The sequence below is a fragment of the Notolabrus celidotus genome, chromosome 13, assembly GCF_009762535.1.
Source record: "Notolabrus celidotus isolate fNotCel1 chromosome 13, fNotCel1.pri, whole genome shotgun sequence".
Classification (NCBI taxonomy): Eukaryota; Metazoa; Chordata; class Actinopteri; order Labriformes; family Labridae; genus Notolabrus; species Notolabrus celidotus.
This window is the reverse complement of record NC_048284.1, coordinates 28,641,253-28,661,346: the sequence shown is the minus strand read 5'-3', so window position 1 is coordinate 28,661,346 and position 20,094 is coordinate 28,641,253. Positions and strand designations below refer to the sequence as shown.

Here is a 20,094-nt window from a genome sequence, read left to right as displayed (position 1 = left end):
CACATCAGTCAGCGGAAAAGAGTTCCAGCACATTTTGCTTCTGCTTGTTGACACCATAGACTGTAAGGTGAGGTGAAACTGTTAGCTTCCACGAGCATCATATTGGTAAACAGTGGCTAAAACATTGGTTTCTGTTAGCATGCTAATTAGGCACGCTAAAGAACACAAACATTTACATATTGGATCCTGTCCAGCAATCTGAGCAACAAGTGGAGCCGGTGAGTGAAACTTTATGATAGCGTTCGCTACAAAGAAACTTAGCAGCAGGGTTAAAAGTTGTGACATTTGCCTTGTTTATTTTCAAAGGTGTGTCTCACCATGTTAGGACTCTATTTCCCATAACCATCTGCTAACCATACATTATCCCTACTTGGAATAATGATCTATGATGATTTACTACCTCATTTTATACTGTGTGAACTTATACAACACTGCATATGATTGGCCAGGACCTCCTCTGACATGGGCTGGTCATTGCTTACAGCTCTTTGGATGCAGGTTTTTTTTCTCAAATGTTATAAATAAATATTACTAAAGCTAAATACTTCATCCAGAGTTCCTCTGATACAAACCAGATACAAACAAGAAATATAACCACATCACGCAGTAGTTCTCTACATTGGCTGCCAGTACGTTTTAGAATTGAATTTAAGATTTTATTGGTTACTTTTAAAGCAATCAACGGTCTCGGTCCCAGTTTTATCCCTAACCTTTTACCACCATACACTCCAGTGCGCAATCTGCGATCCTTGCGCAAAGAGCTGCTTTCGGTCCCAAAAACTCAGCTGAAAACAAGGAGGGACAAGGTGTTTTCAGTCCGGGCCCACAGCTGTGGAATGAACTGCCTGTGCTCTCTTTTATTGTTTTTTGTTTTTCCACAAACAGAAAATAATTCAATCAAATCATACAACTTGTCTTCAAACAACATTACACATGTAAAGTAAAGCATTAAGAGTGGATAACATGAAGACATTTACATGAGAAAGAGAAGAGAAGGAAGAAAAGAAAAAATAAGTAAATAAAATAAAATACATAAAACAAAATAACATACTGCCTCCGTATCATACCAAACATTCCAAGTAACAGGAAAAAAAAAAAAAAAAACGGCTGCCAGACTACTCCCCCCACAGGTTGATATCATTCATATTGCCATAGTAATACGTTTTCACATATCAAGTGCACGCAAATATAATACCTGATAATAAAAAAAAAAAAAGGCAGATACCGACAATAGGGACTGAATAAAAAAAGAAAAAGAAGAACAGGATGCTTAATGATTAGCTCTCTGCAGGTTTGGCCATTTTATGTCGTTTTGTCCCCTCATCAGAAGTTGAGTCAGTTCTTTCGGTAAATAACTGAACACAGGAGACCACATGTCAATGAAGTGCCTCTCATTACCCCTCAGAACCGCACTGATCCTTTCATGAGGGAGGACCCTGAATAACTCCTGATACCACAGCGTAACAGTTGGCGGTTTATCTTTAATCCAATTTATCAAAATACATTTTCTAGCTAATAACAGCAGTTTGTCACACAGTTTGAAATGTGGTTGTGTTAATGCAACCGATTTTGAGGGGAGGCTGAGAATGAAAAGGCCTGAGTCCCTCCTGATGCAGGTCTGGAAAATGCCACTCAGTTCTTTTGAGATTGCACCCCAGAATCTTTTGATCAGTTTGCACTGCCAAAAATAGTGATAGTAGGTTCCAATCTCCCTTCCACATTTATTGCACAGGGGCGAGGTCTGACGATCCATTTTATTTAGTATGTAAGGGGTTAAATGTAAGCGGTGTAAAATTTTATACTGTGTTTCTCTGAGTCTGTTACACGTGAAGGTTGATCTAACTACCTTAATGGCCTCCTGCCAGTCATCCTCAATGTGTGCTGTGTCAAGGTCCCCCTCCCATTTCTGTGCAATGTCTCTTACATCACCTTGACTAAGAGAGCAAATCAATGCATAGAAGGCAGAGATATAATGTGTGATATCCTGTGCTCTCTTTTAAGTCATTGCTCAAAATGTACTTTTATCAGTGAGCATTTCCTGATTTTATTTGATCGAAGTGTCTTGCACAGGGTCCTGTTTTTATTTGTTTTTATTTTCTTTTTATGATTTTATGTTATTTCAATAGTAATGATAATTTTGCTTTAAAATGTTCTTTGTTTTGCACATGTCTTTTGAATGTCTTTATTATTATTATTATATTAAAATATCTGATTATAGAGATTAATTCCACACTGACACTTGTACTGTATGTCTCACCACTGGCTCTGCATTCAGCTCACTCCTCCTCCTCCTGTTTCTCAGACTCTACCCTATAGTTTGAGATTGAAAACAACATCATAAAACTAAACTTTCTTGGAGAAAGCACAACAGCTGAAAACAACAAAGACTTCAAAAAGTTAGAGACATCACTCTTGTGTTTTCAGATGCAGCAGAAAGTAGCTCAGCTCACAGAGGAATGATGAGTCTCTGAGGCAGTCCTCCATATGTAATCACAGCCTCGGTTTCTCCCTGATGTCTGAAGTCCTGGGAGGAAGAGCCACCATCATTCTCCGTGTGAGCAGCTTGTCGTTCGTAAGATCCCTCCTCAGCTCTCCCAGCTCTCTCACTATTGATCCACCAGACAAAGTGTTAGAGGAAAGCTCCCGTCATACATCAGCGCTCCGACTCAGAACAGCTGATGAAAAACTGTGGCAGACCAGCTCATTCTTTCCTCTCATCCCTGAAGGCGAGTCGCCCCAGCGGCCAAGGACATCAGCCTGTCTACCCAACGCTCCTCCAGCCTCCGTCCACTTGAAGGATTGCTCCAAGTGTCCCAAATCAGCCCACGCAGGTGATCATCTGTCTTCATTGGACTTGCTGTAGAGATCCTCAGCATGCCAAGATGAGACAAAGTCTCCAGCCATCCATCTTGATCTGTCAGGCGCTCTGACTTTTAGAGTCGGACTGTAACAGCTGGTGACCAAGGACAGAGCCTCCTCTGTGGCCTTCATGCTCCTCAGACTGGGTGTGAGGGATGAAGCCACCAGGCTCAGAGCAATCTCTCAGATCAGCCTTGACGTCCCGTCCGGTCTGATGTCCAGTCTCTGGACTCCAACTTGGCCATGAAGGTCAAAACTCCTCATTTATCTTCATCAGGTCAACGGTTTGTGATTTAGCAGGAACTTATCCAGGAAATTGGGTTTCAGGACTATTTATCAGGCTGTTGTCTTATAATGAAGTGAAGTACTTTGTTACAATATCTAAGTATTTTCTGAGAGTATTATATTTTTGACAACATATTCTTTTACTTAAAGCTGGGGTTGGTAGTCAGATTTAGATTAACTTTTTGTTATACTGGTTAAAATGATCTTTATGTCCCGATGGCAATCAATACATAATGTGTTCCTAAAAAAGAGCCAAAAAAGCTGCTATCTACAGCCGGAGTAAACCTGGGAAAACACCAACCAATCCCTGCCTTCAGGATCCATATTATGAAACCAATCAAATCCCGTCCTGCCGTTCTGCCCGCCTCCTCTGCGTACATTTCATGTTTGTTTGTGCATTTAACTTTCACTATGAGAATGTTTTGGTGTTTTCTTACCTCTGAGTGAGACATGAGTTGACGTAGTGCAAAACACAAACGATGTGCTAAGGACCGATTTTGAATCGACCCGATCATATGGTCGTGAAGCAGCGGCGCTCGTGCAAGTGAGCGGGGGCGTCGTTTTGGAGTAGCTCTGAGGGGAGGGGAGGGGAGGGGAGGGGGGGTTCGGCAGAGTCTTGTGGACATGCTACATTCAAATTCATGCTAGTTCTCTTTGACTACCAACACTAGCTTTAACATTTCCACAAAATAATGTGCACTTTTATGAATCTACATTTCTTGTAACTTTCGAAATTTGGTCTGATGATTTATGGATTATTTTTAACCAAACATACAGCTCTGCATAAACGAAAACCAAGGGGTTGAATACTGAAGTTGGCATTGATACAGCATTGCAGATGCCAGCCATAGACTGTATAAAACATCTATGTAGTATCAGTAACGTCTCCCAGTGGTTTCAAAAGAAGCTTTTAGAAGCTGGATGATGACACAGAATAACTTTTAGCCATCCTAAAAACAAAGAGATGGAGTTGAGGTCGGCCTTGTTGATACTGTGGGTACACCTTCAACACTATCAATAGTTTAGTCACAACTTACTGAAAGACTGCCCTGTTTACTCAGCTGTTAATCTTTGGATGTACCTGAGGACTGGTGCCCTAAGATACATAAAAGGCTTACTGCTAGAAAGACTACAACACTCATGCCATGATTTACCTGCTCCACATGCACTTCTTTAATCCACATTAAAAACCTTTAATGTACCCCTCAGTTTCAGAAGTGGCCTTGTTCATTGTAAGATGTTCCAGAGGCCGTAGCTTTTACATGTCAGCATGCAGTGTTCAATGAACACGTTCTTTGATCACGCTCACATTTTAGTGAACAGTGAACTGATCAGCTCAGTTTGCAACTTATGAAACGGGTCGTTAGCATAGTTTAATCTTGAGACAGTGAACAAACGCTTACAGTAGGTAGGATCCAAGAGGTGTCAAAAGTTAACAAGTGCTGTGTGTATTGTAGCTGAAATCAGATTCACAGCAACCGACAGGCATTCGGCATGGCTTATGTGACTTTCATCCAGATGTAATTAGCGGTACCTGTGAATCAGCTGTTGTGAACATTTGAAGGAGTTTTATGAAGGAATCAGGACAGATCCAAACGGGCTGGTCTGGTTTTAGAGAGGTGTAGCTTTTTGAGAATGAGGAAGGCTTCACTTGTTTGCTCAGTTTGTCTTTATCCTCAGCCCTTTTGTTTTAAGGTGTATTCCCTTAAGTTGGATCCTTTAGCCAAAGATTCAGCTGAAAGATTGTAGTTATGTGTATTTCTATGTTTTCAAAGCTAAAGATTGTTTCCTGTGTTTAATTTGGATTCCTTGTCTCATAAACGTATGATCTGTCTATGATTCAAAAGTAGAATACAGTAATTCATGTAGTTTAGGAAATGTCAGTGATTTAGGGCTGAGAACTGAAGCAAAGGAGACTACTGAAAATATAAAGAAGGTGCAGCTTTAAAAAATGAAAGTGTACTTGTTCATTTTTAATCTGTATGAACTGAACATTTGAGCAAATTTTTCGTGTGAATTATCACTGCTGGCATGTTTTCTCTAAGGTAGAAGCTCATAGTCAAAGTACCTTTGGTCAAGTTTCCATTGGTTATTCCTTGTAGCCATACTGCAATACAATCTGTAGATACACCACAGGGTTATGAGCATACTTAAGGTCTTCACTGAGGTCGAGGGAGGTGATGAAGAAGAAACATATTCAGTCCTGTCGGGATGATGGATAGATCAAACAATGTAGTGCTTAACCACAAGAGAAGAAGCGTGAAACCTTCATGAAACAAATAGTCAACATTTAAGGTGTAATTCTAAAGCCAGTCTATCAGTTTTGGTATGTAAACCTAACGTATTGAGTCATTATAGCTGATGACGTGTGAATGAGAAATCATTGCACATTCTCAGAGTTGAAGGAAAACTTGTGCAGAACTTTAGTAAAATGTCCAACAGACTGCGTCATTGCTTTAGGCTGTGTGTCAGCAAACTTGGTGGTTTTAATGAGTTCATGAGAGGCCAGCAGAGTCAGAGTCGTTAAAACATGCAGCTTCTTTTTACTGGAAGTCTAACCTGACACTGCGCTGAATTGAACTTTTTTAAGAGTCTTTGGTTATAACTGATTTTCCAGTTTCCGGCCACACAAGTGGTGTGTGTGTGATGTTGAAATAATTGACGATAGATAGAGAAAGAAATTCATTTCCAAGTTCCTTTCATCCCAGTGAAGGCCACAGAGGGTCACATTCCCGGTACAAAGGCCTATGCCAAATGATGCTCTCTCCTTATTAGAGCAGAAGACAGAGAGGGTAATTTCATACTTGTTTATGCCCCACATTCTCCCACTCTTCTCACATCACAGTAAATTGATTTCACTCCTCATACTGAAGCTAACCTCCCGTTTCCTCCACTCCATGCAGGAATTAATCATGGTAATGTCCCCTCTAAGTGAAAAGAAAATTAATTTTCACTGCCGTACTGATCTAACTAATAACGGGGTACAAGGAGGGAGAAAATGGGAAATCATTACTCAGTGGACATTATCTTTATTATTTGTACCCACTTCTGAGTGGGAATGAAGGGGCAGTCGAGGAGGAAGTTGAGGCGGATACCTTGAAGTGTTACTGACTTTCACCAAGATCCTGCAGAGAAAAGCATTAAAAAAGGCAATTGGCCATTGATTGCTTTCTAATAGCAGAAAGGGGAGGGGAAAAAAAATCACTGCAACAAATTTCTATCTGAAAAAAGTCAACTCATTCATGCATGTTATTAAAGCCATTGAGCTGAAATCCCCTGTTGAAAGACACGGGATATGGAAGATGGGATCTTGGCAACGTGAACTCACCAAAGCCGTAACTTATTAGCGTGTGTTTGACATCCATAAATCAAAATGACACCCTGCTAAGACTCTTATTTAGGATCCTATTTGGAAGCAAATATCCCTGCAGCCACATGCCAGGCTTCTTCATTTCACCGTTCTTTCATTACGAGCCAAAATTCCTTGTTTCCTCTCTGCTGACTCAAAATTGTTTCAGTCATTAAAGTGCGACATGTTTCTGTTTAGTTAAAATTCACAGATTCAGAGGCTGGAAGAAGAAGAAACCTTCAGGGTGAAGATTTTCATCATCTGACTGTAAAACAATACTAAAGCGCTGCAGTGATTGAATACTTAAGTAATCGAGTGTTCTATTGATTATTCTGGTGATTGATCGAGTAATCGAATAAGAAATAATTCGTGCTCAGCTATTTTTTTCATCCATCACTTTAAAGCAGCTTTATTCAAGGGTAATGGTAATAATTAAAGAGAAAATAAGACAAGCTGCATGATTTGCAGCTCAAATAAGTCTGTATTTATCCTCTACTGGTGTCTTGGAAAACTCTAATTTCAGCACTATTCATCCTCTACCGGATATGTTTGGTTTGTGCTGCTTTTACAGTGATATAAAGAGAGACACAGCTTTGTCATCAAACGACGTGAGAGTTATACCATCACAGAAAACGTTTGAGGCCGTTAGCTTCCCATTATTGGTGTTAGCTGTTGGCCATTTCAACATTACCAAAAGCCCCAGGTTTTAGTAACCTCCAGGCTGGACTATTGCAGCAGCATTCTTTCATGGCCTTCCCTCCAATGACCTCCAAAAAACTCAGATATGTCCAGAACTCTGCTGCCCGGTTACTCACCCACTCCCGCTCCAGAGCCCACATCACACCCGTCCTTCAGCACCTTCACTGGCTCCCCATACAGCACCGAATCCAATTCAAGATCCTGTTCACCTACAGAGCCCTCAATAACCTCGCCCCCTCATACCTGACCGACCTCCTCAAACGTCACTCTCCATCTCGCCGCCTGAGATCATCAGATGCCAATCTCCTGTCCCTCCATCACCTTGGGGATAGAGCCTTTGCCATAGCTGCCCCGACTCTCTGGAACTCTCTCCCTCCACACATCTGCAACAATGACTCTCTTCCCTCATTTAAAAACCACCTCAAGACCTTCCTGTACAAAAAACCCTACAACACATAACATCTACTCCTGCCCCACCTCTGTCTTTTTTCTGTTTTATTTGTTTGCTTTATTTCTCTCTTTTTTGTAAAGAGACTTTGAGTACCCAGTACCCAGTCCTATCAATTATTATTATTATTATTATTAGTAACAGACAAGAAGAGACAAGAATCCAGCTGGTTCTGGTCTTTGTTGACAAAGGAGTCATAGGTGAAGCGATGAGCACAAACAGCTATGTTATGTCTGTTGTCCCTAGAACATAAAAGGTTCCACCAGTTTTCTGGTACCTTCTTTGGGAGTAGAACATAGCGGTGACTTTCCTTCACAACCAGAAGAACACTTAGTAGAAACTTTCTGAGACAAAGTGAATCAACAAAGTGCAGAGAGGAGGAAAAGCTGAACGATGACATGGACTTTCCACCTCCCAGAAGGGCGAGTTCTTTCTCCTCCTCCACACCTCACATCCACGTTACAGCTACAGTGGACACAAGCTCATTGTGCCACGTACCAAACACAGTGTGTCACAGTTGTCTAGATTTAAATGAAGCCTCAGTGATGGAGTCACTTATTCAAGGAAGTGTTTCAACCTTTAAAAGGTGCTCTATGTACTGTCTCTATCTTTACAGGCAGAGGCTTTGCTAATATGAAGACTCTGAAGACATCGTCATGCACGTCCAAAAGTTATTCACATAAACAAAAAATTACTAACTCACACACAACTTACATAATCAGTCCAATCTTGCAGTAAACTAGGTGGATACATGCAATCTAAATAAAGACGACTCATTTTGACATGAGTTTAATGTTTTTATTTTTCCCTTATTCATTAATTATTCTGTTTCTGACCTGAAATGAAGTATAGGACATTGTATATTTAATCAGGTTCAAATTTTGGTGATGATTTCTTTGTACTTTCTTCCATGCAGTGAAAAGTTGGTAGAAAAACATACTCTTTACCATCTGGTAAGCATGTTTTCAATCATAACAAAGAAGCTACACACCGTCAGAGTATGAATACACTCCCTCCAGCTCCCTCCGCTCAACCTCTGCTGGACTACTAACAATTCCACCGTCACGCCTCAGTACCATGGGTGCCCGAGCCTTCAGCTCCTCAGCACCCAGATTATGTGATTAGAAAGGTGCCCAAAATAAAATGTATTATTATTATTTTATTACTAGAGTTTAACGTGGCATCAGTGCTGCAGTGTTATCAGCTGTGTTCCCAAATTTACAGACAACCTCTGCTCTGAAGTGTACAGTGTGTCTGACTTAAGATCTGTCTCTCCTGTGTGTCTGCCCTGCAGGAACAAACCTGCTCATGGGTTTAACTTTGTGTCTGACAGTAACGGAATCTGACGGATTCCTCGCTCAGTAGCTGCTGTTGTTGTTTCCAGGTGTTTGGGTGTATCGCCTTGGGACTGACTGAGGTGATTTTAGGATAGGATAGTGATATGTAGAGTTATTTGCAAGTTTTAACCTACGGCTAAACTACTGAACATCTCATTCACCGAACAGCAAGAAATATTTACCTACATGCGATTTATGACTTCTTCTTGAATAACCTTGCCTGAGTTTTAATGTTTATAAAAATCAAAGCTGTATTTTTTATTAACATGTGGTAACAGGAAGTTGAGGAGAGCATTGGAAAACAAATGTAAGACACATTAATACAACAGTTATAATAATACAGAAGCATGATATACGTATTATTCTATAACATGATGTACACATTGCTCTTTAATAGTACCACTCTTAAATAGTATTATTATATATCATTTAAATAGAATATAATTATCTGGGTCTTTCCCCTCACTGCTTAAACAACATCTACATTAAGTAAAATAACTTAAGCTGTCATCTCACCAAAAATGTGAGAAACTACATTCCGAGCTGCCGGATTTCATGTGAGTAAACGCTGAGAATGACAAACACTCAGAACAGTGCATGTTTGATCTTCATGAAAGTTTAATTTGTGTACATTAAAAATGGAAAACTTAATCTTAGCCCTTCAAACAATAAAGAATGAATAAAACTCCTCCAGAGTATTTGCAGCCCTCTTTCCTGAAGGCAGGCGTCTTCCTCTCTAAACTTTGTCTTCTCATCCTCTGACCTGGTTTGACTCAGACACACACTCACTGCTCTTTTTCCCTCCTGCAGATGGATTTGCTGCACAGCCATCTTTCTTTTTCCTGATCTGAGCTGCTCTACTCCATTAAGTTTCTATGTGCTCAGCTCTGAGCCCGGCTCATTTTGCTGCACCAGGCCTTAAATAACCCTGTTTTACTGTGTAGCACTGAAATACTGATATACCAATGAAACACTGGTTATAAAGTTAGCACTACATGTGAAACAAATGATTAAAAAGCGACTTTTCTGCCTGATCAGCAGGAAAACGTGACATGCTTGGATTAGAGTGACAGTGTGGATTTCACACACTCTTTGGAGAGCTACAAGAAGCAGGCTTCTGTGTTGATGCTATGCTAACATCATGTAGTTCAGACAGGACTATAAGCAGGATGTATTTTTATATCAAAGTTAGACTTACCACGAATTTCTTAATCTGCGATATCGTCTGATTGAGAGAAGAAAGAGATTATGTGTCTGCTGAATGTTGGAATAAAAAGCTGCAAAGCCCTGATCAAACGCTGCTATATCTATATGAAACAAATGCTAACTCTAATCATGCTGAAGTCACTTCATTCAGTTTGTCAGGATGGAGTATGGTTGGTTTCTACTGTGGCTGATAAGGCAAACTGATATGCAAAGGCCTGACTACCTTGATCCATCCTTCTCCTTTCTTTACTCTACAGTGCAAAAAAAAAAAAAAGTTTAAAACGAGAGAGAAATAGACGTCTAGGTAAAAAATGTACAGGTGGGATGACTGAAACCCCTGAGGGCTTATAAAAGAAACTCACCTAGCACTGAAATTACAGCATCGGCAAAACCTGTCACTACAAAAAGGCAGATCAAGGTGCTCATAGAGAGTCTGAAAGCTGGACACGACAATTTACTAAAAATCAATACATCTATTCACTGTTATGAAACTCACTCAAACACTTTACCTCACACTACGTACAGAGAGAATTCATCAGCAGCAACACTGCACATTCAGAAATGATGGCGCTTCATCAACACAAGCACAAGTCCAAAACAGATGCAACAATGGAAACACACTGCTAATAAAAGAACATGCAAAACACCAACACATCTGCATTAACAGCTCACATGGTAAAAACACACAAATGATTTAAATCTCAAAACACACAAACACAGAAAAACAAATGTAAAAGATCAATGCTGCAAGTCAAAGCATGTCAGTGGAAGAACTGCAGGCCTGTAGGGGGCGTCCAGTGGAGCAGTTTGATGATGACATGAGTTGTTTTTACCCTGTTACACTGTATTTAAAGCTATATGAGCTGCAGGGCTAATTTAGCGCTATAGCTAACACACTCTGTGTTCAGAGCCTGATGCCAGGCAAGGTCAGCTAATGGTAGCACTAGATACAAGGCTAACTGAGCAATTCTTAGCTAACTTTGTAACCACATGTAAAAGCTGTTACTTTAGCTGAATTAGCTGACCATCAAAAACTGTTTCTTAGTTAAAGCATTGATCCTCAAAGACGCTCCTCTCTGGAGGTACTGTATCTATTGTTATGTGGTCTAATAGTTAAGATCACTTCCATGTCTTCCTCACTTCCTGTCAGTAATTAAGCCCTAAACAGAGTTCCACTGAGCGCCCCCTGCAGGCCTGCAGCACTTCTGTTGTCGTGCCTTTCTTTTGCATGTGTTTTCTGGTTTTGTGTATTTCAGATTAGCATAGCTTCAGTATTCGTAGCTTGTTAACTGTTTATCGAGTTGTTGTCTCTTTTTGTAAGGATGTTTTCACTGTTGTCCTCTTGTTTTTGCATGTATTGTTGAAACCGATTGATCCTGATTCTTTTCTGAAGACAGAAAAGTGAGCATCATGCCACCCCAAGAAAGGATGCAAGCACCACATGCACCATGGGTATTTTAGGTGCTATTATGTCTCGGCAGACAAACTGTTTTATGGAGAAGACTGGAAAGGGTACTGTTAGCTGGTTTAGAGTCCAAGTACGCCAAGAAATCCCCGGTACACCAAGGGGTTGGCTTTAGAAATGGTGGCACTGTGTACCAGAATGTACCAGTCCACTTTAAACTCGCCCATGGAACTGAAGTTTCTCCCATTCTGTTCAAATCCCAGAACACAGTAAGGAATGTTCAGATTTATTCATTGCAGGTCAGTGGGCGGGGCTGATGATGTTTATATCATATGACAGGTGCATTTTCTGTGATCGTTAGCATTTTTAGACAATCTTTTTGGGCTGTCCATCTTCAGACATTACAACCTGAAGCTTCATATTTCAGGTCAGTGACAGCTGTTTAATGCCACTGCTGCATTGATAACCATGATCTTAAAATCAGCATCATAGTTCCACCTCAGTTGGTGAATAACTCCACCTACTATAGAGTCACTTTGTTCCGGACGATCACTGTGTCTCTCCATGTTTCATCCCCTTGGTGCTGTGGTTGTGAGTGAAGGCTGGCCTCAGTTACAAACTGGCATTGAAAAATGAAGACCCCAAATGTAAGATTTGGGTAAATACAGTAATTAAAATGTGAGTTGTACTAAAATTCAACCACTTGTAATTAATTCAGACGGGCCAACACAGATTTTTTTCTAGCAGAAGGCTTTCAACATGTTTTAACTGTGCTTTAGAGGTGGGCAGTTTTGTCTGGAGCCAGCCTCAGTCCCCAGAGAACCTGCAGTTTTGGCACTCATGCATTGGCATCATTTCTCTCCCTGAGGTTTAGTCATAAACGTCTGTTCTCTGTGACATTTGACTGATAGTGTAGCTTGTATTGCAGGCTCTAGCTGGATACAGCAGGAAAGATAAATAATTCTCACAATAAATCACTTTTTAGTGTCTTCTCTACAGTAACAACACCCAGTGGGAAATGATATTTGTTTCATAAAGAAAAGATGATGCCTTCTAATCCACAGGAAAACATGTCCACACCCAGCTCAGTCAGTGATGTTTCCTCTCAGCGTCTCTGTTTGGACCAATCCTCAGGGCAATTAACAGTCAGTTCCAGGCAGCGTGAGGGGAATGGCTCGCAGAGGATAATGACAGATTTCTTCTTCCTCTCTGCAAACAGGCCATGCTCCCTGTCTGCCAGGCCCCCCCATCTCTGAGATCCACCTGTATATCAGCCAGGGTTCATGAAGCATGACCAGAACAGGGGCCAGCGGGGTCTGTGGAGGAACATCAGGATGTATGCAGTGAATCGTGCTCCTCTGCTTCTGCACACTGAATCCAAAAAGGTACAGCAGAGTGTGTATCTTCATATTGTGTACGTACAGCTTCTCTCTTATGAACATATTGATTGTTCTTCTGAAGACACATTGGAAAAGGGTCTTATGAAAGCAGTTATGATGTGAGGTTGGGTAATTATTACGTGAGAAAAGCACTGCAGAGCACAGGAGATCAATATCCATGAGCAGGGAAACGTAGTTACATACAGTACTGACGGTACACTCAGCGCTGCGTCTTATTAAAGTATAAATCTGCAAAAGCTCCATGCAAACATGACTCACTGATATCACCATGGATCTGCTCTCCTCCGGCTGCAGGGAGTGGAGATGTTCTGCAGTGCCTTCAGGGTCTTTAGAAACAGAGATGAAACATTTTCTGCAGACATGACGAGGTTTTAAAATTCATCCTGATCAAATCCTCCCGTTCTCCCCTCAGGGACTGCACATTTGTCTTTCTATTTACAGTACAAGATTGAACAGATATCATGAATTATGTGTGAAAGACTAGAACAGACATTACAGGAGGTTGTTTTAGTGCCTCGGGGAATCCTCCGCTGAAATCATAAGGCAGGATCCGGTTACATGTGAGGAGCCTGTTTAATCAACCCTGAGAACTGCAGTATTACAACACTGTGTAACGCTTTTAATGTAAGACCCAGATTCTGTTCTTACAGCAGCACTTATACTCAGTAAAGAAATGGTTGAGAGACAGGAACAACACTAAAAGGACAGCCGACAGCACAGAATTCAAGTCAAACTGTGGCTCAGTGATGAGTTTTCATGTTGTGTTGATTCTGGCACTCCCTTTGGATGAAATCTGTAGTGTTTTTCTTAGATTACAACTACATTTCCCATGAGCACCATCACCCAATGTGATAAAGATGTATCTCTTTTGTTGAATATAAATCTTCTTTTAAATCATATTTTAGTGATGAAGTAATGTGTGGATTTGTAGCTACGTCAGATTGTGAACTGAAACTTAACAACAACTAAACTTAAAATCTGATTTATGACTGTTTGTTAGCTTACAAAGGTGAGCAGACGCACCGGTTTAACGTTACCCGTCACACCCTGGTGTCATGATGTGAGCTCATGTGACCCAATAATTGTCTGAATATCGTAAATATGCACACGGTTTAACCCTTTAGTCCTCAAAGAGCAGGGAAGCATTCACATGCCGACATAAACATTAAATCCTGTTCATAGACATTTAACTCCTTTAGCTAGCAGAGCCCTGGTTGTAGAGTTTCTCCATCCTAAACCTCAACAGAAAACGTACGTCTGTTTGATAATCCTGATCCAGTATCAGATATGAGGACAAAACATAATTTCAAAAGAAAATTATCTAAAGAACAAAAACTCCTCCTGCTGGATGAGTTACTTCTCTCTGACAAACTTTACAGTTCTGAACAGAGACACTTCAGGGTGAGGGACAAAATATCCACATTATTCACAGTAATGACTCAATTTAGGTAATGACAGCTTGTTAGCATTAGCATCAAAGTTTAAAATCTGTGCGTTCACATTATTGAAAGCAGGAAGGAAGTTCTTTTTCCCGACATATACTCATCGCCCCAAACTATGACACAATGCTGACTGTATCTATCAGCACCAAGTACCTCTTTTCCACCGAGGCAGTTTCAGGGCTGGTTCAGAGCCAGTGCTCAATTGAGAACCATTTTTTTGTGTTTCAACTGCGAGAGAACCGGCTCCCTGCCAGGAAAACAGGTTCCAGAGCAGAACTATTTGCTGCTCTAGAACTGTGAACTGTGAACTGCTTACGTCAGGGGCGAGGGGTGAAGTCGCCATCCATGTAAAGCACGACGAGTAGCACAGTAGTGTTGGTAAATTTGGATAAGTTCTCCTCAAGACCTCGTGTGATTACAAAAGCCTGGAGCAACACCAGCAGGCATGGTACGTTGTCCTCCATCATTGTTATTTTGAGGGAAAGTTTGTGCTAGCGCTGCTGGGAAAAGCAGTCATGTAGAAGTGACGTCATGATGTGGCTCTTCAATGGGCTTGAGCGGGTGGAAAAACAAAGTGGTTCTGAGTTTGTTTGCAAGTTGAACCAGCTCCAAACCAGTGCAAGCACCAGACCTGAACTAGAACCAGGTTTGCGCAGGTCGAAAAGGGGTAGAGAAGGGGCAGGACATCTGATGTCAACTTTGTCAACAACAAATGTGGAGTAGAGACGAATCCTAATGTTTTCAATTTACAGGTTTGAGCTGCCACTGACGCAAGGGCACAAAGCCTTTACAATGTTTTTATATGTTGTTTGAAAAATGTCCTCAAATAAAAACAAATATCAAGCTTTCAGAGAAAATTAAAATTGACTTAACAGTCAATACTGAGTGTAGGGTAGCCAACTGTCCTGTATTAGCCGGGACATCCCGTATATTGGGCTAAATTGGTTTGTTTCATATGGGACCTTAATTGTCCCGTATATTGACTATTAACTCCTGTAAATACAGCAGACTGCACTCTACAGATCCTAGATCAGATAAAATGGCAGTGGCAGATCATGTGCTAGTCACACCGCCTGTCATCCAATCACAGGCCCCCTCACGCGCATCAGTTTTCCACAGCGCAAATGTGCGAAGAGAATTTACTCCCTGATGGACATTAAATGGTCAGACATAAGAAACAGATGCAGCACAGAGCTGATCAAAAGTGAACTTCAAATATCTGTAAACTGCGACTTGTCATGTAAGGACTTCTCTCTGGCTGTGTAAAAGGACAAAAGACTGCTTGAGTCAGTCAAGAGTAGCAAAAAGTATCAATGGAAAAAGTAAATTTGGTAAGTCATACTCCTCTTTTTCATTTAATTTGTCTTTTGCCTGTTTTTTGATGTAAAGAGTCAAATTGTGGTTTCTTTTAGGTTTATTCATATGAGGTTAATTAATGATACAGTAAGGATTAAAGGGAATATACACACTTTCTACAGTTCCAGTTGAATCAGAATCAGAATATACGCTGAATTCACACATCATGCTCACACCCCCATGGCACCGTGCACTTGTCCCTTATGTAGTAGTGAGAAAGTTGGCAACCCTAACTGAGGGGAGCAGAAGTGTCTAAGTTCAACTTTCGTGACCAAGCAACAACGCAAACTGGTGGGAAGCACCATGATGTCATGGGCGCTGTCAATGCAAAAAAGCTGTTAGTGTGCACAGGCCCTTATTCCTGCAGCCAAAGGGAAACACATGAGCTCCATCTAACAGAATCACTAATATCTTCTGTTCTACATCAATCAATGACCAACCAACAGATGTGAAGTAAGCCTCACTTGCTACATGAGCTGCTTGGTAATGAGTTATGATCAGATGGTGAAAGACATGCAGGAGGATAAGTGAACTTACTGTACAGGAACACATGCATACAAATGTCTGAATTTTACAGCTAAACCTTTTGAAAAGTTTAACAGACAAAGAGATTTGAGTTCTTAGCTGAGGTTTATAAAAGACAGAATCATGGCAGATTTAAGATGATAGTGACATCAAAATGTAGCTCTATAACTTCTAACTTACACAGACTGAAACAAAGGACGGATCTTTGAGACCTTGACATCCGGATGTTTCATGATGGTTCTGTAAAAATGCTGGAACTCTGAGGATGATCGGCATGCGTACCCATGGAGCAGGTTGAATAAAGGGCACCTCTTCCCACATGATTGAGGTGAGGCCGGGCGGTCACTGGACGTGAATGCCATGTATGAGAGATCAATGGAGTGACAGGAGCCAGCAGAGAGGCCCGGCACGCTGACAGCTCCGTCATGAATATTTACAGCATGGCCTTCCTCTGTGTCTGCAGGAGCCCAGCACAGCCTCTCCTCTCTGACACATGCAGCCTCTTCTGCATGGCAGTGTCAGGATGTGTATGTTTCACCAGCATCTATATACAACACACTGGTATAGCGTTTTAAGTCCCCAAAGCAGAAAGATAATCTGAATTTAAAATAACCATTTCAGCTTTCATTATTTTTTTAATGAGACAGCAGAACAGTAAAAGCTGAACAAAAATATTTCTAGTCACACCACATTTAGCAATCTTAATCCAGATTAGGAAATCTACTTTTCTGCTATCCAGGCAGGGTTACCACTCTTTTCCAGAGATCATTTTCCAGGACATTTTCATTGATGATCAAGCTGGTATGACAGTCTAAATTTAGTTCCTAATTTAGTTCCTAAATAGTCTAATATGTTCCCTCAGTGGAAGTCTACATTGAAAGACATGTAGTCTATGGCTATCAATGAAATCATCTCTTGCATACTTAAAAATGATGGCAAATTTATAATAGAATAATGCAACCACAGATGTACAGCCCTTCACTTTATTAGTGCAACCAAGTAACAATGATGGGCAACATCTCAGCTTTCTCTTTTCTCAAAAAATATAAAATGAGCTAAGAAAAAAACAAAAGAGCCAGCAAAGGAATCATGAAGCTGCCTTACTGAAATAATTAAATAATAATAATGATCAGAGGATCAGTGCTTTAATGACCTAAATAGAACTGAATGACAAAAATGGCCACAAATGTTTCTCAAGACCAACTCAGACTCAAAAAATACCTGCTTAATCATGATATTCATCCTGCTAAGTGGTCAATATAAAACAAAGCAAATGTCACGTTTTTTTATTTGAGTTACCGTAAACTGAAAAAATCTCACCAGTGTAAAGGCGCACTCTGTATTTGAAGATCTCTCAAAGATTTAAAAAAATGTAAACTGTCTTCCTGCATGGGGATGTCTATTATGATCAGCGATGTCTACAACGTGGAGTTTCTGTGCAGCTGTGTCGCTCTTTTTGTTCCGTTTGTTTTCACTATCGGGAGTTTACACTCCTACTTGCTAGAGCAGGGGTTCTCAAACTTTTTGGAGCCAGGGACCCCTTACAGGCGCGAAAATTGTCCAAGGCCCCCTCATAATTGTAACACAGATTAAGCACATTAGTGATGTGTCATGATCAAAAGCTGCGGCTCTGAGAGCCGACGCTTTATAGTGAATCAGAAGAGCCGGCTTGCATCGAGAGAGAGCCGGCTCCCAGTTTTTTCCTTTCGCTGCTTAACTCTCACAGTGCTCAGCCCCAGCTCTGCTCACAGCAGAACTTTGTTTTGATTGGTCAGCATGGCGGCCATGTGGCCAATCACATGTGAGGAGATAGGATACAGGTGATGGAGGGGAGGCTGTGTATCCTGGCTACATCTGTTCCTTCAGAGAGAGTCTTCTTGAAGAACGGCAAATACTCACTGGGAGGAGAAATCGGATCATCTCATCCAAGCTGAGGCATCTGATTTTTCTCAATGCCAACCTGAGGACGTTAATAATGTTTGCTCCAGTTTGGTTCTGTTTGCATGAGTTTGGTTCTGGTTGTGTTTTCTCGAGTTTGGTTCTGGTTCTGGTTCGGTTTGCTTAAGTTTGGTTCTGGTTCTGTTTGCTGAAGTTTGCTTCTGGTTCTGGTTCTGTTTGCTTGAGTTTGGTTGTGGTTCGGTTCGGTTCTGGTTCGGTTCTGGTTCGGTTCTGGTTCGGTTCTGGTTCGGTTCTGGTACGATTCGGTTCCGGTACGATTCGGTTCCGGTTCTGGTTCGGTTCTTGTATGGTTCTGGTTCGGTTCTGGTTCGGGTCTGGTTCGGGTCTGGTTTGGTTCTGGTTCTGTTTGCTTGTGTTCGGTTCTGGTTCGGTTCTGGTAGTGTTCTGGTTCGGTTCTTGTATTGTTCTGGTTCGGTTCTGGTTTGGGTCTGGTTTGGTCCTGGTTCTGTTTGCTTGAGTTCGGTTCTAGTTAGGTACTGGTATGGTTCTGTTCTGGTACTGTTCTGTTCTGGTTCTGCTTCGGTTCTGGTACGGTTCGGTTCTGGTACGGTTCTGGTTCGGTTCTGGTTCTGTTTGCTTGAGTTCGGTTCTGGATCGGTTCTGGTACGGTTCTGTTCTGGTTCTGGTTCGGTTCTGGTACTGGTACTGTTCTGGTACTGTTCTGTTCTGGTTTGGTTCTAGTACGGTTCTGGTTCGGTTCTGGTTGGGTTTGCTTGAGTTTGGTTCTGGGTCTGTTTGCTTAAGTTAAGTTCTGGTTCTAACCCTAGCCCTAATCAAAATTCTAACTCTAATAATAACCCTAACCCTAATCCTAACCCTAACCCTAACCAAAACCCTAACCCTAATCCTAACCCTAACCCTAATCCTAACCTTAACCCTAATCACAACCCTAACCCTAATCATAACCCTAACCCTAATCTTAACCCTAATCCTAGCCCGTTCCTAACCCTAACCCTAATCATAACCTTAACCCTAGTCCTAACCTTAACCCTAACCCTAATCCAAAACCCTAACCACAACCCTAATCCAAACCCTAACCACAACCCTAACTCTAATCCCAACCCTAACCCTAATCCTTATCCTAACCCTAACCAAAACCCTTACCCTAATCCTAGCCCTAACCCTAATCCTAGCCCCAACCCTAACCCTGATCATAACCTTAACCCTAGTCCTAACCTTAACCCTAACCCTAATCCAAACCCTAACCCTAACCACAACCCTAACCCTGACTCTAATCCCAACCCTAACTCTAATCCCAACCCTAACCCTAACACTAATCCTTATCCTAACCCTAACCAAAACCCTTACCCTAATCCTGGCCCTAACCCTAATCCTCGCCCTAACCCTAACCCTGATCATAACCTTAACCCTAATCATAACCCTAACCCTAATCATAACCGTAACCCTAACCCTAACCCTAATCTTAACCCTAATCCTAGCCCTAACCCTAACCCTGATCACAACCCTAACCCTAATCATAACCCTAACCATAACCCTAACCCTAACCCTAATCTTAACCCTAATCCTAGCCCGTTCCTAACCCTAATCATAACCTTAACCCTAATCCTAACCTTAACCCTAACCCTAATCCAAACCCTAACCCTAACCACAACCCTAACCCTAACTCTAATCCCAACCCTAACCCTAATCCTAACCCTAACCCTGATCATAACCTTAACCCTAGTCCTAACCTTAACCCTAACCCTAATCCAAACCCTAACCCTAACCACAACCCTGACCCTGACCCTGACTCTAATCCCAACCCTAATCCTAACTCTAATCCCAACCCTAACCCTAATCCCAACCCTTACCCTAACCCTAACC

The 20,094-nt window shown here is 41.4% G+C and overlaps 1 protein-coding gene across 5 annotated transcripts in view; it reads left to right on the top strand.

Annotated features, from left to right (window-relative positions):
• The window catches only part of LOC117824692 (heparan sulfate glucosamine 3-O-sulfotransferase 5), a 147,731-nt gene that overhangs the window by 14,133 nt on the left and 113,504 nt on the right, over positions 1–20,094 (top strand). For 4 of the 5 annotated variants that reach the window (XR_004633632.1, XR_004633631.1, XR_004633630.1 and 1 more), the window contains exon 2: positions 12,808–12,973. The gene's annotated coding sequence lies outside the window, so the exon portion shown is untranslated. Of the gene's footprint in view, positions 1–12,807; positions 13,003–20,094 lie in introns of all 5 variants that reach the window. The other variant, XR_004633633.1, reaches the window with a different exon arrangement.